The sequence below is a fragment of the Schistocerca nitens genome, chromosome 2 (assembly GCF_023898315.1).
Source record: "Schistocerca nitens isolate TAMUIC-IGC-003100 chromosome 2, iqSchNite1.1, whole genome shotgun sequence".
NCBI classification, from domain to species: Eukaryota; Metazoa; Arthropoda; class Insecta; order Orthoptera; family Acrididae; genus Schistocerca; species Schistocerca nitens.
The window spans coordinates 94,220,208-94,238,952 of NC_064615.1; the positions used below are offsets into that span (position 1 = coordinate 94,220,208).

Below are 18,745 nucleotides of genomic sequence, written 5' to 3' on the forward strand. Positions count from 1 at the left end.
ATTTTCTGTAATAAGCGTTTCTCGCCGAGCAAGTAGCAGCGATAGGCTCAGGGATTTAGTTTCTACGTTTGTGTAAAAAACGAGACGTCTGTGAAACTGTTGAATATTGGTGCGACTATGTGACCTATATAGCACATTAAACGAGTAATGCCTGTAAGAGCAAGCAATTTTACGGTAATTCGAAGAAATATCATTATCCTACGAAGGCTAAGAATCCCATGATTATCAACTAGCTATTATAAGCTGAGCAAATGAATTTCCTTTAAAATAGGTTTAAAACATAGGGAGGTTCTGACCGAGTGGGCATGCTCTGGAGCCTCTTTGCTCCTGAGATTAGAAAAACAGTCCTCTGGGCCGGATTTGAACCAGCGACCTATGGATAACTGTGAATCGTCCACTACAGTCCACCGCTCTACCAACTGAGCTACCAGAGGCTGTGCATGCTTTCTTATTCGTACTGATTGCTTTACGTCCGTCCCTGTCTTTCATTTCCACACACTGCTACTCAGCGCGGTCATATAGACGCACAGGAAATGCAGTCATCGGCTGCAGCTGCAAACATTGCCCAGATTAAGTTTTATAATGCTCGATCGTGTCAATTAAGTTAAAAAATGCAAGTAGGAAGTGTCTGAAGTATGCCAGAGTACTGCTAAGTGTATTTACGAGTCCCATGCTCCTGTCTGGTTCCATGGTGTAACGGTTAGCACTCTGGACTCTGAATCCAGCGATCCGAGTTCGAATCTCGGTGGAACCTTCGTTTAGTCTAAATTTTCTGTAATAAGCGTTTCTCGCCGAGCAAGTAGCAGCGATAGGCTCAGGGATTTAGTTTCTACGTTTGTGTAAAAAACGAGACGTCTGTGAAACTGTTGAATATTGGTGCGACTATGTGACCTATATAGCACATTAAACGAGTAATGCCTGTAAGAGCAAGCAATTTTACGGTAATTCGAAGAAATATCATTATCCTACGAAGGCTAAGAATCCCATGATTATCAACTAGCTATTATAAGCTGAGCAAATGAATTTCCTTTAAAATAGGTTTAAAACATAGGGAGGTTCTGACCGAGTGGGCATGCTCTGGAGCCTCTTTGCTCCTGAGATTAGAAAAACAGTCCTCTGGGCCGGATTTGAACCAGCGACCTATGGATAACTGTGAATCGTCCACTACAGTCCACCGCTCTACCAACTGAGCTACCAGAGGCTGTGCATGCTTTCTTATTCGTACTGATTGCTTTACGTCCGTCCCTGTCTTTCATTTCCACACACTGCTACTCAGCGCGGTCATATAGACGCACAGGAAATGCAGTCATCGGCTGCAGCTGCAAACATTGCCCAGATTAAGTTTTATAATGCTCGATCGTGTCAATTAAGTTAAAAAATGCAAGTAGGAAGTGTCTGAAGTATGCCAGAGTACTGCTAAGTGTATTTACGAGTCCCATGCTCCTGTCTGGTTCCATGGTGTAACGGTTAGCACTCTGGACTCTGAATCCAGCGATCCGAGTTCGAATCTCGGTGGAACCTTCGTTTAGTCTAAATTTTCTGTAATAAGCGTTTCTCGCCGAGCAAGTAGCAGCGATAGGCTCAGGGATTTAGTTTCTACGTTTGTGTAAAAAACGAGACGTCTGTGAAACTGTTGAATATTGGTGCGACTATGTGACCTATATAGCACATTAAACGAGTAATGCCTGTAAGAGCAAGCAATTTTACGGTAATTCGAAGAAATATCATTATCCTACGAAGGCTAAGAATCCCATGATTATCAACTAGCTATTATAAGCTGAGCAAATGAATTTCCTTTAAAATAGGTTTAAAACATAGGGAGGTTCTGACCGAGTGGGCATGCTCTGGAGCCTCTTTGCTCCTGAGATTAGAAAAACAGTCCTCTGGGCCGGATTTGAACCAGCGACCTATGGATAACTGTGAATCGTCCACTACAGTCCACCGCTCTACCAACTGAGCTACCAGAAGCTGTGCATGCTTTCTTATTCGTACTGATTGCTTTACGTCCGTCCCTGTCTTTCATTTCCACACACTGCTACTCAGCGCGGTCATATAGACGCACAGGAAATGCAGTCATCGGCTGCAGCTGCAAACATTGCCCAGATTAAGTTTTATAATGCTCGATCGTGTCAATTAAGTTAAAAAATGCAAGTAGGAAGTGTCTGAAGTATGCCAGAGTACTGCTAAGTGTATTTACGAGTCCCATGCTCCTGTCTGGTTCCATGGTGTAACGGTTAGCACTCTGGACTCTGAATCCAGCGATCCGAGTTCGAATCTCGGTGGAACCTTCGTTTAGTCTAAATTTTCTGTAATAAGCGTTTCTCGCCGAGCAAGTAGCAGCGATAGGCTCAGGGATTTAGTTTCTACGTTTGTGTAAAAAACGAGACGTCTGTGAAACTGTTGAATATTGGTGCGACTATGTGACCTATATAGCACATTAAACGAGTAATGCCTGTAAGAGCAAGCAATTTTACGGTAATTCGAAGAAATATCATTATCCTACGAAGGCTAAGAATCCCATGATTATCAACTAGCTATTATAAGCTGAGCAAATGAATTTCCTTTAAAATAGGTTTAAAACATAGGGAGGTTCTGACCGAGTGGGCATGCTCTGGAGCCTCTTTGCTCCTGAGATTAGAAAAACAGTCCTCTGGGCCGGATTTGAACCAGCGACCTATGGATAACTGTGAATCGTCCACTACAGTCCACCGCTCTACCAACTGAGCTACCAGAGGCTGTGCATGCTTTCTTATTCGTACTGATTGCTTTACGTCCGTCCCTGTCTTTCATTTCCACACACTGCTACTCAGCGCGGTCATATAGACGCACAGGAAATGCAGTCATCGGCTGCAGCTGCAAACATTGCCCAGATTAAGTTTTATAATGCTCGATCGTGTCAATTAAGTTAAAAAATGCAAGTAGGAAGTGTCTGAAGTATGCCAGAGTACTGCTAAGTGTATTTACGAGTCCCATGCTCCTGTCTGGTTCCATGGTGTAACGGTTAGCACTCTGGACTCTGAATCCAGCGATCCGAGTTCGAATCTCGGTGGAACCTTCGTTTAGTCTAAATTTTCTGTAATAAGCGTTTCTCGCCGAGCAAGTAGCAGCGATAGGCTCAGGGATTTAGTTTCTACGTTTGTGTAAAAAACGAGACGTCTGTGAAACTGTTGAATATTGGTGCGACTATGTGACCTATATAGCACATTAAACGAGTAATGCCTGTAAGAGCAAGCAATTTTACGGTAATTCGAAGAAATATCATTATCCTACGAAGGCTAAGAATCCCATGATTATCAACTAGCTATTATAAGCTGAGCAAATGAATTTCCTTTAAAATAGGTTTAAAACATAGGGAGGTTGTGACCGAGTGGGCATGCTCTGGAGCCTCTTTGCTCCTGAGATTAGAAAAACAGTCCTCTGGGCCGGATTTGAACCAGCGACCTATGGATAACTGTGAATCGTCCACTACAGTCCACCGCTCTACCAACTGAGCTACCAGAGGCTGTGCATGCTTTCTTATTCGTACTGATTGCTTTACGTCCGTCCCTGTCTTTCATTTCCACACACTGCTACTCAGCGCGGTCATATAGACGCACAGGAAATGCAGTCATCGGCTGCAGCTGCAAACATTGCCCAGATTAAGTTTTATAATGCTCGATCGTGTCAATTAAGTTAAAAAATGCAAGTAGGAAGTGTCTGAAGTATGCCAGAGTACTGCTAAGTGTATTTACGAGTCCCATGCTCCTGTCTGGTTCCATGGTGTAACGGTTAGCACTCTGGACTCTGAATCCAGCGATCCGAGTTCGAATCTCGGTGGAACCTTCGTTTAGTCTAAATTTTCTGTAATAAGCGTTTCTCGCCGAGCAAGTAGCAGCGATAGGCTCAGGGATTTAGTTTCTACGTTTGTGTAAAAAACGAGACGTCTGTGAAACTGTTGAATATTGGTGCGACTATGTGACCTATATAGCACATTAAACGAGTAATGCCTGTAAGAGCAAGCAATTTTACGGTAATTCGAAGAAATATCATTATCCTACGAAGGCTAAGAATCCCATGATTATCAACTAGCTATTATAAGCTGAGCAAATGAATTTCCTTTAAAATAGGTTTAAAACATAGGGAGGTTCTGACCGAGTGGGCATGCTCTGGAGCCTCTTTGCTCCTGAGATTAGAAAAACAGTCCTCTGGGCCGGATTTGAACCAGCGACCTATGGATAACTGTGAATCGTCCACTACAGTCCACCGCTCTACCAACTGAGCTACCAGAGGCTGTGCATGCTTTCTTATTCGTACTGATTGCTTTACGTCCGTCCCTGTCTTTCATTTCCACACACTGCTACTCAGCGCGGTCATATAGACGCACAGGAAATGCAGTCATCGGCTGCAGCTGCAAACATTGCCCAGATTAAGTTTTATAATGCTCGATCGTGTCAATTAAGTTAAAAAATGCAAGTAGGAAGTGTCTGAAGTATGCCAGAGTACTGCTAAGTGTATTTACGAGTCCCATGCTCCTGTCTGGTTCCATGGTGTAACGGTTAGCACTCTGGACTCTGAATCCAGCGATCCGAGTTCGAATCTCGGTGGAACCTTCGTTTAGTCTAAATTTTCTGTAATAAGCGTTTCTCGCCGAGCAAGTAGCAGCGATAGGCTCAGGGATTTAGTTTCTACGTTTGTGTAAAAAACGAGACGTCTGTGAAACTGTTGAATATTGGTGCGACTATGTGACCTATATAGCACATTAAACGAGTAATGCCTGTAAGAGCAAGCAATTTTACGGTAATTCGAAGAAATATCATTATCCTACGAAGGCTAAGAATCCCATGATTATCAACTAGCTATTATAAGCTGAGCAAATGAATTTCCTTTAAAATAGGTTTAAAACATAGGGAGGTTCTGACCGAGTGGGCATGCTCTGGAGCCTCTTTGCTCCTGAGATTAGAAAAACAGTCCTCTGGGCCGGATTTGAACCAGCGACCTATGGATAACTGTGAATCGTCCACTACAGTCCACCGCTCTACCAACTGAGCTACCAGAGGCTGTGCATGCTTTCTTATTCGTACTGATTGCTTTACGTCCGTCCCTGTCTTTCATTTCCACACACTGCTACTCAGCGCGGTCATATAGACGCACAGGAAATGCAGTCATCGGCTGCAGCTGCAAACATTGCCCAGATTAAGTTTTATAATGCTCGATCGTGTCAATTAAGTTAAAAAATGCAAGTAGGAAGTGTCTGAAGTATGCCAGAGTACTGCTAAGTGTATTTGCGAGTCCCATGCTCCTGTCTGGTTCCATGGTGTAACGGTTAGCACTCTGGACTCTGAATCCAGCGATCCGAGTTCGAATCTCGGTGGAACCTTCGTTTAGTCTAAATTTTCTGTAATAAGCGTTTCTCGCCGAGCAAGTAGCAGCGATAGGCTCAGGGATTTAGTTTCTACGTTTGTGTAAAAAACGAGACGTCTGTGAAACTGTTGAATATTGGTGCGACTATGTGACCTATATAGCACATTAAACGAGTAATGCCTGTAAGAGCAAGCAATTTTACGGTAATTCGAAGAAATATCATTATCCTACGAAGGCTAAGAATCCCATGATTATCAACTAGCTATTATAAGCTGAGCAAATGAATTTCCTTTAAAATAGGTTTAAAACATAGGGAGGTTCTGACCGAGTGGGCATGCTCTGGAGCCTCTTTGCTCCTGAGATTAGAAAAACAGTCCTCTGGGCCGGATTTGAACCAGCGACCTATGGATAACTGTGAATCGTCCACTACAGTCCACCGCTCTACCAACTGAGCTACCAGAGGCTGTGCATGCTTTCTTATTCGTACTGATTGCTTTACGTCCGTCCCTGTCTTTCATTTCCACACACTGCTACTCAGCGCGGTCATATAGACGCACAGGAAATGCAGTCATCGGCTGCAGCTGCAAACATTGCCCAGATTAAGTTTTATAATGCTCGATCGTGTCAATTAAGTTAAAAAATGCAAGTAGGAAGTGTCTGAAGTATGCCAGAGTACTGCTAAGTGTATTTGCGAGTCCCATGCTCCTGTCTGGTTCCATGGTGTAACGGTTAGCACTCTGGACTCTGAATCCAGCGATCCGAGTTCGAATCTCGGTGGAACCTTCGTTTAGTCTAAATTTTCTGTAATAAGCGTTTCTCGCCGAGCAAGTAGCAGCGATAGGCTCAGGGATTTAGTTTCTACGTTTGTGTAAAAAACGAGACGTCTGTGAAACTGTTGAATATTGGTGCGACTATGTGACCTATATAGCACATTAAACGAGTAATGCCTGTAAGAGCAAGCAATTTTACGGTAATTCGAAGAAATATCATTATCCTACGAAGGCTAAGAATCCCATGATTATCAACTAGCTATTATAAGCTGAGCAAATGAATTTCCTTTAAAATAGGTTTAAAACATAGGGAGGTTCTGACCGAGTGGGCATGCTCTGGAGCCTCTTTGCTCCTGAGATTAGAAAAACAGTCCTCTGGGCCGGATTTGAACCAGCGACCTATGGATAACTGTGAATCGTCCACTACAGTCCACCGCTCTACCAACTGAGCTACCAGAGGCTGTGCATGCTTTCTTATTCGTACTGATTGCTTTACGTCCGTCCCTGTCTTTCATTTCCACACACTGCTACTCAGCGCGGTCATATAGACGCACAGGAAATGCAGTCATCGGCTGCAGCTGCAAACATTGCCCAGATTAAGTTTTATAATGCTCGATCGTGTCAATTAAGTTAAAAAATGCAAGTAGGAAGTGTCTGAAGTATGCCAGAGTACTGCTAAGTGTATTTACGAGTCCCATGCTCCTGTCTGGTTCCATGGTGTAACGGTTAGCACTCTGGACTCTGAATCCAGCGATCCGAGTTCGAATCTCGGTGGAACCTTCGTTTAGTCTAAATTTTCTGTAATAAGCGTTTCTCGCCGAGCAAGTAGCAGCGATAGGCTCAGGGATTTAGTTTCTACGTTTGTGTAAAAAACGAGACGTCTGTGAAACTGTTGAATATTGGTGCGACTATGTGACCTATATAGCACATTAAACGAGTAATGCCTGTAAGAGCAAGCAATTTTACGGTAATTCGAAGAAATATCATTATCCTACGAAGGCTAAGAATCCCATGATTATCAACTAGCTATTATAAGCTGAGCAAATGAATTTCCTTTAAAATAGGTTTAAAACATAGGGAGGTTCTGACCGAGTGGGCATGCTCTGGAGCCTCTTTGCTCCTGAGATTAGAAAAACAGTCCTCTGGGCCGGATTTGAACCAGCGACCTATGGATAACTGTGAATCGTCCACTACAGTCCACCGCTCTACCAACTGAGCTACCAGAGGCTGTGCATGCTTTCTTATTCGTACTGATTGCTTTACGTCCGTCCCTGTCTTTCATTTCCACACACTGCTACTCAGCGCGGTCATATAGACGCACAGGAAATGCAGTCATCGGCTGCAGCTGCAAACATTGCCCAGATTAAGTTTTATAATGCTCGATCGTGTCAATTAAGTTAAAAAATGCAAGTAGGAAGTGTCTGAAGTATGCCAGAGTACTGCTAAGTGTATTTACGAGTCCCATGCTCCTGTCTGGTTCCATGGTGTAACGGTTAGCACTCTGGACTCTGAATCCAGCGATCCGAGTTCGAATCTCGGTGGAACCTTCGTTTAGTCTAAATTTTCTGTAATAAGCGTTTCTCGCCGAGCAAGTAGCAGCGATAGGCTCAGGGATTTAGTTTCTACGTTTGTGTAAAAAACGAGACGTCTGTGAAACTGTTGAATATTGGTGCGACTATGTGACCTATATAGCACATTAAACGAGTAATGCCTGTAAGAGCAAGCAATTTTACGGTAATTCGAAGAAATATCATTATCCTACGAAGGCTAAGAATCCCATGATTATCAACTAGCTATTATAAGCTGAGCAAATGAATTTCCTTTAAAATAGGTTTAAAACATAGGGAGGTTCTGACCGAGTGGGCATGCTCTGGAGCCTCTTTGCTCCTGAGATTAGAAAAACAGTCCTCTGGGCCGGATTTGAACCAGCGACCTATGGATAACTGTGAATCGTCCACTACAGTCCACCGCTCTACCAACTGAGCTACCAGAGGCTGTGCATGCTTTCTTATTCGTACTGATTGCTTTACGTCCGTCCCTGTCTTTCATTTCCACACACTGCTACTCAGCGCGGTCATATAGACGCACAGGAAATGCAGTCATCGGCTGCAGCTGCAAACATTGCCCAGATTAAGTTTTATAATGCTCGATCGTGTCAATTAAGTTAAAAAATGCAAGTAGGAAGTGTCTGAAGTATGCCAGAGTACTGCTAAGTGTATTTACGAGTCCCATGCTCCTGTCTGGTTCCATGGTGTAACGGTTAGCACTCTGGACTCTGAATCCAGCGATCCGAGTTCGAATCTCGGTGGAACCTTCGTTTAGTCTAAATTTTCTGTAATAAGCGTTTCTCGCCGAGCAAGTAGCAGCGATAGGCTCAGGGATTTAGTTTCTACGTTTGTGTAAAAAACGAGACGTCTGTGAAACTGTTGAATATTGGTGCGACTATGTGACCTATATAGCACATTAAACGAGTAATGCCTGTAAGAGCAAGCAATTTTACGGTAATTCGAAGAAATATCATTATCCTACGAAGGCTAAGAATCCCATGATTATCAACTAGCTATTATAAGCTGAGCAAATGAATTTCCTTTAAAATAGGTTTAAAACATAGGGAGGTTCTGACCGAGTGGGCATGCTCTGGAGCCTCTTTGCTCCTGAGATTAGAAAAACAGTCCTCTGGGCCGGATTTGAACCAGCGACCTATGGATAACTGTGAATCGTCCACTACAGTCCACCGCTCTACCAACTGAGCTACCAGAGGCTGTGCATGCTTTCTTATTCGTACTGATTGCTTTACGTCCGTCCCTGTCTTTCATTTCCACACACTGCTACTCAGCGCGGTCATATAGACGCACAGGAAATGCAGTCATCGGCTGCAGCTGCAAACATTGCCCAGATTAAGTTTTATAATGCTCGATCGTGTCAATTAAGTTAAAAAATGCAAGTAGGAAGTGTCTGAAGTATGCCAGAGTACTGCTAAGTGTATTTACGAGTCCCATGCTCCTGTCTGGTTCCATGGTGTAACGGTTAGCACTCTGGACTCTGAATCCAGCGATCCGAGTTCGAATCTCGGTGGAACCTTCGTTTAGTCTAAATTTACTGTAATAAGCGTTTCTCGCCGAGCAAGTAGCAGCGATAGGCTCAGGGATTTAGTTTCTACGTTTGTGTAAAAAACGAGACGTCTGTGAAACTGTTGAATATTGGTGCGACTATGTGACCTATATAGCACATTAAACGAGTAATGCCTGTAAGAGCAAGCAATTTTACGGTAATTCGAAGAAATATCATTATCCTACGAAGGCTAAGAATCCCATGATTATCAACTAGCTATTATAAGCTGAGCAAATGAATTTCCTTTAAAATAGGTTTAAAACATAGGGAGGTTCTGACCGAGTGGGCATGCTCTGGAGCCTCTTTGCTCCTGAGATTAGAAAAACAGTCCTCTGGGCCGGATTTGAACCAGCGACCTATGGATAACTGTGAATCGTCCACTACAGTCCACCGCTCTACCAACTGAGCTACCAGAGGCTGTGCATGCTTTCTTATTCGTACTGATTGCTTTACGTCCGTCCCTGTCTTTCATTTCCACACACTGCTACTCAGCGCGGTCATATAGACGCACAGGAAATGCAGTCATCGGCTGCAGCTGCAAACATTGCCCAGATTAAGTTTTATAATGCTCGATCGTGTCAATTAAGTTAAAAAATGCAAGTAGGAAGTGTCTGAAGTATGCCAGAGTACTGCTAAGTGTATTTACGAGTCCCATGCTCCTGTCTGGTTCCATGGTGTAACGGTTAGCACTCTGGACTCTGAATCCAGCGATCCGAGTTCGAATCTCGGTGGAACCTTCGTTTAGTCTAAATTTTCTGTAATAAGCGTTTCTCGCCGAGCAAGTAGCAGCGATAGGCTCAGGGATTTAGTTTCTACGTTTGTGTAAAAAACGAGACGTCTGTGAAACTGTTGAATATTGGTGCGACTATGTGACCTATATAGCACATTAAACGAGTAATGCCTGTAAGAGCAAGCAATTTTACGGTAATTCGAAGAAATATCATTATCCTACGAAGGCTAAGAATCCCATGATTATCAACTAGCTATTATAAGCTGAGCAAATGAATTTCCTTTAAAATAGGTTTAAAACATAGGGAGGTTCTGACCGAGTGGGCATGCTCTGGAGCCTCTTTGCTCCTGAGATTAGAAAAACAGTCCTCTGGGCCGGATTTGAACCAGCGACCTATGGATAACTGTGAATCGTCCACTACAGTCCACCGCTCTACCAACTGAGCTACCAGAGGCTGTGCATGCTTTCTTATTCGTACTGATTGCTTTACGTCCGTCCCTGTCTTTCATTTCCACACACTGCTACTCAGCGCGGTCATATAGACGCACAGGAAATGCAGTCATCGGCTGCAGCTGCAAACATTGCCCAGATTAAGTTTTATAATGCTCGATCGTGTCAATTAAGTTAAAAAATGCAAGTAGGAAGTGTCTGAAGTATGCCAGAGTACTGCTAAGTGTATTTACGAGTCCCATGCTCCTGTCTGGTTCCATGGTGTAACGGTTAGCACTCTGGACTCTGAATCCAGCGATCCGAGTTCGAATCTCGGTGGAACCTTCGTTTAGTCTAAATTTTCTGTAATAAGCGTTTCTCGCCGAGCAAGTAGCAGCGATAGGCTCAGGGATTTAGTTTCTACGTTTGTGTAAAAAACGAGACGTCTGTGAAACTGTTGAATATTGGTGCGACTATGTGACCTATATAGCACATTAAACGAGTAATGCCTGTAAGAGCAAGCAATTTTACGGTAATTCGAAGAAATATCATTATCCTACGAAGGCTAAGAATCCCATGATTATCAACTAGCTATTATAAGCTGAGCAAATGAATTTCCTTTAAAATAGGTTTAAAACATAGGGAGGTTCTGACCGAGTGGGCATGCTCTGGAGCCTCTTTGCTCCTGAGATTAGAAAAACAGTCCTCTGGGCCGGATTTGAACCAGCGACCTATGGATAACTGTGAATCGTCCACTACAGTCCACCGCTCTACCAACTGAGCTACCAGAGGCTGTGCATGCTTTCTTATTCGTACTGATTGCTTTACGTCCGTCCCTGTCTTTCATTTCCACACACTGCTACTCAGCGCGGTCATATAGACGCACAGGAAATGCAGTCATCGGCTGCAGCTGCAAACATTGCCCAGATTAAGTTTTATAATGCTCGATCGTGTCAATTAAGTTAAAAAATGCAAGTAGGAAGTGTCTGAAGTATGCCAGAGTACTGCTAAGTGTATTTACGAGTCCCATGCTCCTGTCTGGTTCCATGGTGTAACGGTTAGCACTCTGGACTCTGAATCCAGCGATCCGAGTTCGAATCTCGGTGGAACCTTCGTTTAGTCTAAATTTTCTGTAATAAGCGTTTCTCGCCGAGCAAGTAGCAGCGATAGGCTCAGGGATTTAGTTTCTACGTTTGTGTAAAAAACGAGACGTCTGTGAAACTGTTGAATATTGGTGCGACTATGTGACCTATATAGCACATTAAACGAGTAATGCCTGTAAGAGCAAGCAATTTTACGGTAATTCGAAGAAATATCATTATCCTACGAAGGCTAAGAATCCCATGATTATCAACTAGCTATTATAAGCTGAGCAAATGAATTTCCTTTAAAATAGGTTTAAAACATAGGGAGGTTCTGACCGAGTGGGCATGCTCTGGAGCCTCTTTGCTCCTGAGATTAGAAAAACAGTCCTCTGGGCCGGATTTGAACCAGCGACCTATGGATAACTGTGAATCGTCCACTACAGTCCACCGCTCTACCAACTGAGCTACCAGAGGCTGTGCATGCTTTCTTATTCGTACTGATTGCTTTACGTCCGTCCCTGTCTTTCATTTCCACACACTGCTACTCAGCGCGGTCATATAGACGCACAGGAAATGCAGTCATCGGCTGCAGCTGCAAACATTGCCCAGATTAAGTTTTATAATGCTCGATCGTGTCAATTAAGTTAAAAAATGCAAGTAGGAAGTGTCTGAAGTATGCCAGAGTACTGCTAAGTGTATTTACGAGTCCCATGCTCCTGTCTGGTTCCATGGTGTAACGGTTAGCACTCTGGACTCTGAATCCAGCGATCCGAGTTCGAATCTCGGTGGAACCTTCGTTTAGTCTAAATTTTCTGTAATAAGCGTTTCTCGCCGAGCAAGTAGCAGCGATAGGCTCAGGGATTTAGTTTCTACGTTTGTGTAAAAAACGAGACGTCTGTGAAACTGTTGAATATTGGTGCGACTATGTGACCTATATAGCACATTAAACGAGTAATGCCTGTAAGAGCAAGCAATTTTACGGTAATTCGAAGAAATATCATTATCCTACGAAGGCTAAGAATCCCATGATTATCAACTAGCTATTATAAGCTGAGCAAATGAATTTCCTTTAAAATAGGTTTAAAACATAGGGAGGTTCTGACCGAGTGGGCATGCTCTGGAGCCTCTTTGCTCCTGAGATTAGAAAAACAGTCCTCTGGGCCGGATTTGAACCAGCGACCTATGGATAACTGTGAATCGTCCACTACAGTCCACCGCTCTACCAACTGAGCTACCAGAGGCTGTGCATGCTTTCTTATTCGTACTGATTGCTTTACGTCCGTCCCTGTCTTTCATTTCCACACACTGCTACTCAGCGCGGTCATATAGACGCACAGGAAATGCAGTCATCGGCTGCAGCTGCAAACATTGCCCAGATTAAGTTTTATAATGCTCGATCGTGTCAATTAAGTTAAAAAATGCAAGTAGGAAGTGTCTGAAGTATGCCAGAGTACTGCTAAGTGTATTTACGAGTCCCATGCTCCTGTCTGGTTCCATGGTGTAACGGTTAGCACTCTGGACTCTGAATCCAGCGATCCGAGTTCGAATCTCGGTGGAACCTTCGTTTAGTCTAAATTTTCTGTAATAAGCGTTTCTCGCCGAGCAAGTAGCAGCGATAGGCTCAGGGATTTAGTTTCTACGTTTGTGTAAAAAACGAGACGTCTGTGAAACTGTTGAATATTGGTGCGACTATGTGACCTATATAGCACATTAAACGAGTAATGCCTGTAAGAGCAAGCAATTTTACGGTAATTCGAAGAAATATCATTATCCTACGAAGGCTAAGAATCCCATGATTATCAACTAGCTATTATAAGCTGAGCAAATGAATTTCCTTTAAAATAGGTTTAAAACATAGGGAGGTTCTGACCGAGTGGGCATGCTCTGGAGCCTCTTTGCTCCTGAGATTAGAAAAACAGTCCTCTGGGCCGGATTTGAACCAGCGACCTATGGATAACTGTGAATCGTCCACTACAGTCCACCGCTCTACCAACTGAGCTACCAGAGGCTGTGCATGCTTTCTTATTCGTACTGATTGCTTTACGTCCGTCCCTGTCTTTCATTTCCACACACTGCTACTCAGCGCGGTCATATAGACGCACAGGAAATGCAGTCATCGGCTGCAGCTGCAAACATTGCCCAGATTAAGTTTTATAATGCTCGATCGTGTCAATTAAGTTAAAAAATGCAAGTAGGAAGTGTCTGAAGTATGCCAGAGTACTGCTAAGTGTATTTACGAGTCCCATGCTCCTGTCTGGTTCCATGGTGTAACGGTTAGCACTCTGGACTCTGAATCCAGCGATCCGAGTTCGAATCTCGGTGGAACCTTCGTTTAGTCTAAATTTTCTGTAATAAGCGTTTCTCGCCGAGCAAGTAGCAGCGATAGGCTCAGGGATTTAGTTTCTACGTTTGTGTAAAAAACGAGACGTCTGTGAAACTGTTGAATATTGGTGCGACTATGTGACCTATATAGCACATTAAACGAGTAATGCCTGTAAGAGCAAGCAATTTTACGGTAATTCGAAGAAATATCATTATCCTACGAAGGCTAAGAATCCCATGATTATCAACTAGCTATTATAAGCTGAGCAAATGAATTTCCTTTAAAATAGGTTTAAAACATAGGGAGGTTCTGACCGAGTGGGCATGCTCTGGAGCCTCTTTGCTCCTGAGATTAGAAAAACAGTCCTCTGGGCCGGATTTGAACCAGCGACCTATGGATAACTGTGAATCGTCCACTACAGTCCACCGCTCTACCAACTGAGCTACCAGAGGCTGTGCATGCTTTCTTATTCGTACTGATTGCTTTACGTCCGTCCCTGTCTTTCATTTCCACACACTGCTACTCAGCGCGGTCATATAGACGCACAGGAAATGCAGTCATCGGCTGCAGCTGCAAACATTGCCCAGATTAAGTTTTATAATGCTCGATCGTGTCAATTAAGTTAAAAAATGCAAGTAGGAAGTGTCTGAAGTATGCCAGAGTACTGCTAAGTGTATTTGCGAGTCCCATGCTCCTGTCTGGTTCCATGGTGTAACGGTTAGCACTCTGGACTCTGAATCCAGCGATCCGAGTTCGAATCTCGGTGGAACCTTCGTTTAGTCTAAATTTTCTGTAATAAGCGTTTCTCGCCGAGCAAGTAGCAGCGATAGGCTCAGGGATTTAGTTTCTACGTTTGTGTAAAAAACGAGACGTCTGTGAAACTGTTGAATATTGGTGCGACTATGTGACCTATATAGCACATTAAACGAGTAATGCCTGTAAGAGCAAGCAATTTTACGGTAATTCGAAGAAATATCATTATCCTACGAAGGCTAAGAATCCCATGATTATCAACTAGCTATTATAAGCTGAGCAAATGAATTTCCTTTAAAATAGGTTTAAAACATAGGGAGGTTCTGACCGAGTGGGCATGCTCTGGAGCCTCTTTGCTCCTGAGATTAGAAAAACAGTCCTCTGGGCCGGATTTGAACCAGCGACCTATGGATAACTGTGAATCGTCCACTACAGTCCACCGCTCTACCAACTGAGCTACCAGAGGCTGTGCATGCTTTCTTATTCGTACTGATTGCTTTACGTCCGTCCCTGTCTTTCATTTCCACACACTGCTACTCAGCGCGGTCATATAGACGCACAGGAAATGCAGTCATCGGCTGCAGCTGCAAACATTGCCCAGATTAAGTTTTATAATGCTCGATCGTGTCAATTAAGTTAAAAAATGCAAGTAGGAAGTGTCTGAAGTATGCCAGAGTACTGCTAAGTGTATTTACGAGTCCCATGCTCCTGTCTGGTTCCATGGTGTAACGGTTAGCACTCTGGACTCTGAATCCAGCGATCCGAGTTCGAATCTCGGTGGAACCTTCGTTTAGTCTAAATTTTCTGTAATAAGCGTTTCTCGCCGAGCAAGTAGCAGCGATAGGCTCAGGGATTTAGTTTCTACGTTTGTGTAAAAAACGAGACGTCTGTGAAACTGTTGAATATTGGTGCGACTATGTGACCTATATAGCACATTAAACGAGTAATGCCTGTAAGAGCAAGCAATTTTACGGTAATTCGAAGAAATATCATTATCCTACGAAGGCTAAGAATCCCATGATTATCAACTAGCTATTATAAGCTGAGCAAATGAATTTCCTTTAAAATAGGTTTAAAACATAGGGAGGTTCTGACCGAGTGGGCATGCTCTGGAGCCTCTTTGCTCCTGAGATTAGAAAAACAGTCCTCTGGGCCGGATTTGAACCAGCGACCTATGGATAACTGTGAATCGTCCACTACAGTCCACCGCTCTACCAACTGAGCTACCAGAGGCTGTGCATGCTTTCTTATTCGTACTGATTGCTTTACGTCCGTCCCTGTCTTTCATTTCCACACACTGCTACTCAGCGCGGTCATATAGACGCACAGGAAATGCAGTCATCGGCTGCAGCTGCAAACATTGCCCAGATTAAGTTTTATAATGCTCGATCGTGTCAATTAAGTTAAAAAATGCAAGTAGGAAGTGTCTGAAGTATGCCAGAGTACTGCTAAGTGTATTTACGAGTCCCATGCTCCTGTCTGGTTCCATGGTGTAACGGTTAGCACTCTGGACTCTGAATCCAGCGATCCGAGTTCGAATCTCGGTGGAACCTTCGTTTAGTCTAAATTTTCTGTAATAAGCGTTTCTCGCCGAGCAAGTAGCAGCGATAGGCTCAGGGATTTAGTTTCTACGTTTGTGTAAAAAACGAGACGTCTGTGAAACTGTTGAATATTGGTGCGACTATGTGACCTATATAGCACATTAAACGAGTAATGCCTGTAAGAGCAAGCAATTTTACGGTAATTCGAAGAAATATCATTATCCTACGAAGGCTAAGAATCCCATGATTATCAACTAGCTATTATAAGCTGAGCAAATGAATTTCCTTTAAAATAGGTTTAAAACATAGGGAGGTTCTGACCGAGTGGGCATGCTCTGGAGCCTCTTTGCTCCTGAGATTAGAAAAACAGTCCTCTGGGCCGGATTTGAACCAGCGACCTATGGATAACTGTGAATCGTCCACTACAGTCCACCGCTCTACCAACTGAGCTACCAGAGGCTGTGCATGCTTTCTTATTCGTACTGATTGCTTTACGTCCGTCCCTGTCTTTCATTTCCACACACTGCTACTCAGCGCGGTCATATAGACGCACAGGAAATGCAGTCATCGGCTGCAGCTGCAAACATTGCCCAGATTAAGTTTTATAATGCTCGATCGTGTCAATTAAGTTAAAAAATGCAAGTAGGAAGTGTCTGAAGTATGCCAGAGTACTGCTAAGTGTATTTACGAGTCCCATGCTCCTGTCTGGTTCCATGGTGTAACGGTTAGCACTCTGGACTCTGAATCCAGCGATCCGAGTTCGAATCTCGGTGGAACCTTCGTTTAGTCTAAATTTTCTGTAATAAGCGTTTCTCGCCGAGCAAGTAGCAGCGATAGGCTCAGGGATTTAGTTTCTACGTTTGTGTAAAAAACGAGACGTCTGTGAAACTGTTGAATATTGGTGCGACTATGTGACCTATATAGCACATTAAACGAGTAATGCCTGTAAGAGCAAGCAATTTTACGGTAATTCGAAGAAATATCATTATCCTACGAAGGCTAAGAATCCCATGATTATCAACTAGCTATTATAAGCTGAGCAAATGAATTTCCTTTAAAATAGGTTTAAAACATAGGGAGGTTCTGACCGAGTGGGCATGCTCTGGAGCCTCTTTGCTCCTGAGATTAGAAAAACAGTCCTCTGGGCCGGATTTGAACCAGCGACCTATGGATAACTGTGAATCGTCCACTACAGTCCACCGCTCTACCAACTGAGCTACCAGAGGCTGTGCATGCTTTCTTATTCGTACTGATTGCTTTACGTCCGTCCCTGTCTTTCATTTCCACACACTGCTACTCAGCGCGGTCATATAGACGCACAGGAAATGCAGTCATCGGCTGCAGCTGCAAACATTGCCCAGATTAAGTTTTATAATGCTCGATCGTGTCAATTAAGTTAAAAAATGCAAGTAGGAAGTGTCTGAAGTATGCCAGAGTACTGCTAAGTGTATTTACGAGTCCCATGCTCCTGTCTGGTTCCATGGTGTAACGGTTAGCACTCTGGACTCTGAATCCAGCGATCCGAGTTCGAATCTCGGTGGAACCTTCGTTTAGTCTAAATTTACTGTAATAAGCGTTTCTCGCCGAGCAAGTAGCAGCGATAGGCTCAGGGATTTAGTTTCTACGTTTGTGTAAAAAACGAGACGTCTGTGAAACTGTTGAATATTGGTGCGACTATGTGACCTATATAGCACATTAAACGAGTAATGCCTGTAAGAGCAAGCAATTTTACGGTAATTCGAAGAAATATCATTATCCTACGAAGGCTAAGAATCCCATGATTATCAACTAGCTATTATAAGCTGAGCAAATGAATTTCCTTTAAAATAGGTTTAAAACATAGGGAGGTTCTGACCGAGTGGGCATGCTCTGGAGCCTCTTTGCTCCTGAGATTAGAAAAACAGTCCTCTGGGCCGGATTTGAACCAGCGACCTATGGATAACTGTGAATCGTCCACTACAGTCCACCGCTCTACCAACTGAGCTACCAGAGGCTGTGCATGCTTTCTTATTCGTACTGATTGCTTTACGTCCGTCCCTGTCTTTCATTTCCACACACTGCTACTCAGCGCGGTCATATAGACGCACAGGAAATGCAGTCATCGGCTGCAGCTGCAAACATTGCCCAGATTAAGTTTTATAATGCTCGATCGTGTCAATTAAGTTAAAAAATGCAAGTAGGAAGTGTCTGAAGTATGCCAGAGTACTGCTAAGTGTATTTACGAGTCCCATGCTCCTGTCTGGTTCCATGGTGTAACGGTTAGCACTCTGGACTCTGAATCCAGCGATCCGAGTTCGAATCTCGGTGGAACCTTCGTTTAGTCTAAATTTTCTGTAATAAGCGTTTCTCGCCGAGCAAGTAGCAGCGATAGGCTCAGGGATTTAGTTTCTACGTTTGTGTAAAAAACGAGACGTCTGTGAAACTGTTGAATATTGGTGCGACTATGTGACCTATATAGCACATTAAACGAGTAATGCCTGTAAGAGCAAGCAATTTTACGGTAATTCGAAGAAATATCATTATCCTACGAAGGCTAAGAATCCCATGATTATCAACTAGCTATTATAAGCTGAGCAAATGAATTTCCTTTAAAATAGGTTTAAAACATAGGGAGGTTCTGACCGAGTGGGCATGCTCTGGAGCCTCTTTGCTCCTGAGATTAG

General features: G+C 43.5%; 48 non-coding genes across 48 annotated transcripts; 24 read left to right on the forward strand and 24 right to left on the reverse strand.

The window, feature by feature from the left end:
- Nucleotides 1–345: 345 nt before the first annotated feature.
- Trnay-gua (transfer RNA tyrosine (anticodon GUA)) lies at nucleotides 346–434 on the reverse strand. The gene is given in 2 exon segments: nucleotides 346–381; nucleotides 398–434. It is a non-coding gene; the product is annotated as a tRNA-Tyr (tRNA).
- Nucleotides 435–682: 248 nt separating this feature from the next.
- On the forward strand, nucleotides 683–754 carry Trnaq-cug (transfer RNA glutamine (anticodon CUG)). Its single transcript has one exon. It is a non-coding gene; the product is annotated as a tRNA-Gln (tRNA).
- Nucleotides 755–1,112: 358 nt separating this feature from the next.
- Nucleotides 1,113–1,201, reverse strand: Trnay-gua (transfer RNA tyrosine (anticodon GUA)). The gene is given in 2 exon segments: nucleotides 1,113–1,148; nucleotides 1,165–1,201. It is a non-coding gene; the product is annotated as a tRNA-Tyr (tRNA).
- A 248-nt stretch (nucleotides 1,202–1,449) lies between these two features.
- On the forward strand, nucleotides 1,450–1,521 carry Trnaq-cug (transfer RNA glutamine (anticodon CUG)). The gene has a single exon. It is a non-coding gene; the product is annotated as a tRNA-Gln (tRNA).
- A 358-nt stretch (nucleotides 1,522–1,879) lies between these two features.
- Nucleotides 1,880–1,968, reverse strand: Trnay-gua (transfer RNA tyrosine (anticodon GUA)). The gene is given in 2 exon segments: nucleotides 1,880–1,915; nucleotides 1,932–1,968. It is a non-coding gene; the product is annotated as a tRNA-Tyr (tRNA).
- A 248-nt stretch (nucleotides 1,969–2,216) lies between these two features.
- On the forward strand, nucleotides 2,217–2,288 carry Trnaq-cug (transfer RNA glutamine (anticodon CUG)). The gene has a single exon. It is a non-coding gene; the product is annotated as a tRNA-Gln (tRNA).
- Nucleotides 2,289–2,646: 358 nt separating this feature from the next.
- Nucleotides 2,647–2,735, reverse strand: Trnay-gua (transfer RNA tyrosine (anticodon GUA)). The gene is given in 2 exon segments: nucleotides 2,647–2,682; nucleotides 2,699–2,735. It is a non-coding gene; the product is annotated as a tRNA-Tyr (tRNA).
- Nucleotides 2,736–2,983: 248 nt separating this feature from the next.
- Nucleotides 2,984–3,055, forward strand: Trnaq-cug (transfer RNA glutamine (anticodon CUG)). The gene has a single exon. It is a non-coding gene; the product is annotated as a tRNA-Gln (tRNA).
- Nucleotides 3,056–3,413: 358 nt separating this feature from the next.
- On the reverse strand, nucleotides 3,414–3,502 carry Trnay-gua (transfer RNA tyrosine (anticodon GUA)). The gene is given in 2 exon segments: nucleotides 3,414–3,449; nucleotides 3,466–3,502. It is a non-coding gene; the product is annotated as a tRNA-Tyr (tRNA).
- A 248-nt stretch (nucleotides 3,503–3,750) lies between these two features.
- Nucleotides 3,751–3,822, forward strand: Trnaq-cug (transfer RNA glutamine (anticodon CUG)). Its single transcript has one exon. It is a non-coding gene; the product is annotated as a tRNA-Gln (tRNA).
- A 358-nt stretch (nucleotides 3,823–4,180) lies between these two features.
- Nucleotides 4,181–4,269, reverse strand: Trnay-gua (transfer RNA tyrosine (anticodon GUA)). The gene is given in 2 exon segments: nucleotides 4,181–4,216; nucleotides 4,233–4,269. It is a non-coding gene; the product is annotated as a tRNA-Tyr (tRNA).
- Nucleotides 4,270–4,517: 248 nt separating this feature from the next.
- On the forward strand, nucleotides 4,518–4,589 carry Trnaq-cug (transfer RNA glutamine (anticodon CUG)). The gene has a single exon. It is a non-coding gene; the product is annotated as a tRNA-Gln (tRNA).
- A 358-nt stretch (nucleotides 4,590–4,947) lies between these two features.
- On the reverse strand, nucleotides 4,948–5,036 carry Trnay-gua (transfer RNA tyrosine (anticodon GUA)). The gene is given in 2 exon segments: nucleotides 4,948–4,983; nucleotides 5,000–5,036. It is a non-coding gene; the product is annotated as a tRNA-Tyr (tRNA).
- Nucleotides 5,037–5,284: 248 nt separating this feature from the next.
- On the forward strand, nucleotides 5,285–5,356 carry Trnaq-cug (transfer RNA glutamine (anticodon CUG)). Its single transcript has one exon. It is a non-coding gene; the product is annotated as a tRNA-Gln (tRNA).
- Nucleotides 5,357–5,714: 358 nt separating this feature from the next.
- Nucleotides 5,715–5,803, reverse strand: Trnay-gua (transfer RNA tyrosine (anticodon GUA)). The gene is given in 2 exon segments: nucleotides 5,715–5,750; nucleotides 5,767–5,803. It is a non-coding gene; the product is annotated as a tRNA-Tyr (tRNA).
- Nucleotides 5,804–6,051: 248 nt separating this feature from the next.
- Nucleotides 6,052–6,123, forward strand: Trnaq-cug (transfer RNA glutamine (anticodon CUG)). The gene has a single exon. It is a non-coding gene; the product is annotated as a tRNA-Gln (tRNA).
- A 358-nt stretch (nucleotides 6,124–6,481) lies between these two features.
- Trnay-gua (transfer RNA tyrosine (anticodon GUA)) lies at nucleotides 6,482–6,570 on the reverse strand. The gene is given in 2 exon segments: nucleotides 6,482–6,517; nucleotides 6,534–6,570. It is a non-coding gene; the product is annotated as a tRNA-Tyr (tRNA).
- A 248-nt stretch (nucleotides 6,571–6,818) lies between these two features.
- On the forward strand, nucleotides 6,819–6,890 carry Trnaq-cug (transfer RNA glutamine (anticodon CUG)). Its single transcript has one exon. It is a non-coding gene; the product is annotated as a tRNA-Gln (tRNA).
- A 358-nt stretch (nucleotides 6,891–7,248) lies between these two features.
- Nucleotides 7,249–7,337, reverse strand: Trnay-gua (transfer RNA tyrosine (anticodon GUA)). Its single transcript is given in 2 exon segments — nucleotides 7,249–7,284; nucleotides 7,301–7,337. It is a non-coding gene; the product is annotated as a tRNA-Tyr (tRNA).
- Nucleotides 7,338–7,585: 248 nt separating this feature from the next.
- On the forward strand, nucleotides 7,586–7,657 carry Trnaq-cug (transfer RNA glutamine (anticodon CUG)). The gene has a single exon. It is a non-coding gene; the product is annotated as a tRNA-Gln (tRNA).
- Nucleotides 7,658–8,015: 358 nt separating this feature from the next.
- Nucleotides 8,016–8,104, reverse strand: Trnay-gua (transfer RNA tyrosine (anticodon GUA)). The gene is given in 2 exon segments: nucleotides 8,016–8,051; nucleotides 8,068–8,104. It is a non-coding gene; the product is annotated as a tRNA-Tyr (tRNA).
- Nucleotides 8,105–8,352: 248 nt separating this feature from the next.
- Trnaq-cug (transfer RNA glutamine (anticodon CUG)) lies at nucleotides 8,353–8,424 on the forward strand. The gene has a single exon. It is a non-coding gene; the product is annotated as a tRNA-Gln (tRNA).
- Nucleotides 8,425–8,782: 358 nt separating this feature from the next.
- Trnay-gua (transfer RNA tyrosine (anticodon GUA)) lies at nucleotides 8,783–8,871 on the reverse strand. The gene is given in 2 exon segments: nucleotides 8,783–8,818; nucleotides 8,835–8,871. It is a non-coding gene; the product is annotated as a tRNA-Tyr (tRNA).
- Nucleotides 8,872–9,119: 248 nt separating this feature from the next.
- On the forward strand, nucleotides 9,120–9,191 carry Trnaq-cug (transfer RNA glutamine (anticodon CUG)). Its single transcript has one exon. It is a non-coding gene; the product is annotated as a tRNA-Gln (tRNA).
- A 358-nt stretch (nucleotides 9,192–9,549) lies between these two features.
- On the reverse strand, nucleotides 9,550–9,638 carry Trnay-gua (transfer RNA tyrosine (anticodon GUA)). The gene is given in 2 exon segments: nucleotides 9,550–9,585; nucleotides 9,602–9,638. It is a non-coding gene; the product is annotated as a tRNA-Tyr (tRNA).
- A 248-nt stretch (nucleotides 9,639–9,886) lies between these two features.
- Trnaq-cug (transfer RNA glutamine (anticodon CUG)) lies at nucleotides 9,887–9,958 on the forward strand. The gene has a single exon. It is a non-coding gene; the product is annotated as a tRNA-Gln (tRNA).
- Nucleotides 9,959–10,316: 358 nt separating this feature from the next.
- Trnay-gua (transfer RNA tyrosine (anticodon GUA)) lies at nucleotides 10,317–10,405 on the reverse strand. The gene is given in 2 exon segments: nucleotides 10,317–10,352; nucleotides 10,369–10,405. It is a non-coding gene; the product is annotated as a tRNA-Tyr (tRNA).
- A 248-nt stretch (nucleotides 10,406–10,653) lies between these two features.
- Trnaq-cug (transfer RNA glutamine (anticodon CUG)) lies at nucleotides 10,654–10,725 on the forward strand. Its single transcript has one exon. It is a non-coding gene; the product is annotated as a tRNA-Gln (tRNA).
- Nucleotides 10,726–11,083: 358 nt separating this feature from the next.
- Nucleotides 11,084–11,172, reverse strand: Trnay-gua (transfer RNA tyrosine (anticodon GUA)). Its single transcript is given in 2 exon segments — nucleotides 11,084–11,119; nucleotides 11,136–11,172. It is a non-coding gene; the product is annotated as a tRNA-Tyr (tRNA).
- A 248-nt stretch (nucleotides 11,173–11,420) lies between these two features.
- On the forward strand, nucleotides 11,421–11,492 carry Trnaq-cug (transfer RNA glutamine (anticodon CUG)). The gene has a single exon. It is a non-coding gene; the product is annotated as a tRNA-Gln (tRNA).
- Nucleotides 11,493–11,850: 358 nt separating this feature from the next.
- Trnay-gua (transfer RNA tyrosine (anticodon GUA)) lies at nucleotides 11,851–11,939 on the reverse strand. The gene is given in 2 exon segments: nucleotides 11,851–11,886; nucleotides 11,903–11,939. It is a non-coding gene; the product is annotated as a tRNA-Tyr (tRNA).
- A 248-nt stretch (nucleotides 11,940–12,187) lies between these two features.
- On the forward strand, nucleotides 12,188–12,259 carry Trnaq-cug (transfer RNA glutamine (anticodon CUG)). Its single transcript has one exon. It is a non-coding gene; the product is annotated as a tRNA-Gln (tRNA).
- A 358-nt stretch (nucleotides 12,260–12,617) lies between these two features.
- On the reverse strand, nucleotides 12,618–12,706 carry Trnay-gua (transfer RNA tyrosine (anticodon GUA)). The gene is given in 2 exon segments: nucleotides 12,618–12,653; nucleotides 12,670–12,706. It is a non-coding gene; the product is annotated as a tRNA-Tyr (tRNA).
- Nucleotides 12,707–12,954: 248 nt separating this feature from the next.
- Trnaq-cug (transfer RNA glutamine (anticodon CUG)) lies at nucleotides 12,955–13,026 on the forward strand. The gene has a single exon. It is a non-coding gene; the product is annotated as a tRNA-Gln (tRNA).
- Nucleotides 13,027–13,384: 358 nt separating this feature from the next.
- On the reverse strand, nucleotides 13,385–13,473 carry Trnay-gua (transfer RNA tyrosine (anticodon GUA)). The gene is given in 2 exon segments: nucleotides 13,385–13,420; nucleotides 13,437–13,473. It is a non-coding gene; the product is annotated as a tRNA-Tyr (tRNA).
- A 248-nt stretch (nucleotides 13,474–13,721) lies between these two features.
- Trnaq-cug (transfer RNA glutamine (anticodon CUG)) lies at nucleotides 13,722–13,793 on the forward strand. Its single transcript has one exon. It is a non-coding gene; the product is annotated as a tRNA-Gln (tRNA).
- A 358-nt stretch (nucleotides 13,794–14,151) lies between these two features.
- On the reverse strand, nucleotides 14,152–14,240 carry Trnay-gua (transfer RNA tyrosine (anticodon GUA)). The gene is given in 2 exon segments: nucleotides 14,152–14,187; nucleotides 14,204–14,240. It is a non-coding gene; the product is annotated as a tRNA-Tyr (tRNA).
- A 248-nt stretch (nucleotides 14,241–14,488) lies between these two features.
- On the forward strand, nucleotides 14,489–14,560 carry Trnaq-cug (transfer RNA glutamine (anticodon CUG)). The gene has a single exon. It is a non-coding gene; the product is annotated as a tRNA-Gln (tRNA).
- Nucleotides 14,561–14,918: 358 nt separating this feature from the next.
- On the reverse strand, nucleotides 14,919–15,007 carry Trnay-gua (transfer RNA tyrosine (anticodon GUA)). Its single transcript is given in 2 exon segments — nucleotides 14,919–14,954; nucleotides 14,971–15,007. It is a non-coding gene; the product is annotated as a tRNA-Tyr (tRNA).
- A 248-nt stretch (nucleotides 15,008–15,255) lies between these two features.
- On the forward strand, nucleotides 15,256–15,327 carry Trnaq-cug (transfer RNA glutamine (anticodon CUG)). The gene has a single exon. It is a non-coding gene; the product is annotated as a tRNA-Gln (tRNA).
- Nucleotides 15,328–15,685: 358 nt separating this feature from the next.
- Nucleotides 15,686–15,774, reverse strand: Trnay-gua (transfer RNA tyrosine (anticodon GUA)). The gene is given in 2 exon segments: nucleotides 15,686–15,721; nucleotides 15,738–15,774. It is a non-coding gene; the product is annotated as a tRNA-Tyr (tRNA).
- A 248-nt stretch (nucleotides 15,775–16,022) lies between these two features.
- Trnaq-cug (transfer RNA glutamine (anticodon CUG)) lies at nucleotides 16,023–16,094 on the forward strand. Its single transcript has one exon. It is a non-coding gene; the product is annotated as a tRNA-Gln (tRNA).
- Nucleotides 16,095–16,452: 358 nt separating this feature from the next.
- On the reverse strand, nucleotides 16,453–16,541 carry Trnay-gua (transfer RNA tyrosine (anticodon GUA)). The gene is given in 2 exon segments: nucleotides 16,453–16,488; nucleotides 16,505–16,541. It is a non-coding gene; the product is annotated as a tRNA-Tyr (tRNA).
- A 248-nt stretch (nucleotides 16,542–16,789) lies between these two features.
- On the forward strand, nucleotides 16,790–16,861 carry Trnaq-cug (transfer RNA glutamine (anticodon CUG)). Its single transcript has one exon. It is a non-coding gene; the product is annotated as a tRNA-Gln (tRNA).
- Nucleotides 16,862–17,219: 358 nt separating this feature from the next.
- Nucleotides 17,220–17,308, reverse strand: Trnay-gua (transfer RNA tyrosine (anticodon GUA)). Its single transcript is given in 2 exon segments — nucleotides 17,220–17,255; nucleotides 17,272–17,308. It is a non-coding gene; the product is annotated as a tRNA-Tyr (tRNA).
- A 248-nt stretch (nucleotides 17,309–17,556) lies between these two features.
- On the forward strand, nucleotides 17,557–17,628 carry Trnaq-cug (transfer RNA glutamine (anticodon CUG)). Its single transcript has one exon. It is a non-coding gene; the product is annotated as a tRNA-Gln (tRNA).
- A 358-nt stretch (nucleotides 17,629–17,986) lies between these two features.
- On the reverse strand, nucleotides 17,987–18,075 carry Trnay-gua (transfer RNA tyrosine (anticodon GUA)). The gene is given in 2 exon segments: nucleotides 17,987–18,022; nucleotides 18,039–18,075. It is a non-coding gene; the product is annotated as a tRNA-Tyr (tRNA).
- Nucleotides 18,076–18,323: 248 nt separating this feature from the next.
- On the forward strand, nucleotides 18,324–18,395 carry Trnaq-cug (transfer RNA glutamine (anticodon CUG)). The gene has a single exon. It is a non-coding gene; the product is annotated as a tRNA-Gln (tRNA).
- The last annotated feature ends 350 nt before the right edge of the window (nucleotides 18,396–18,745 follow it).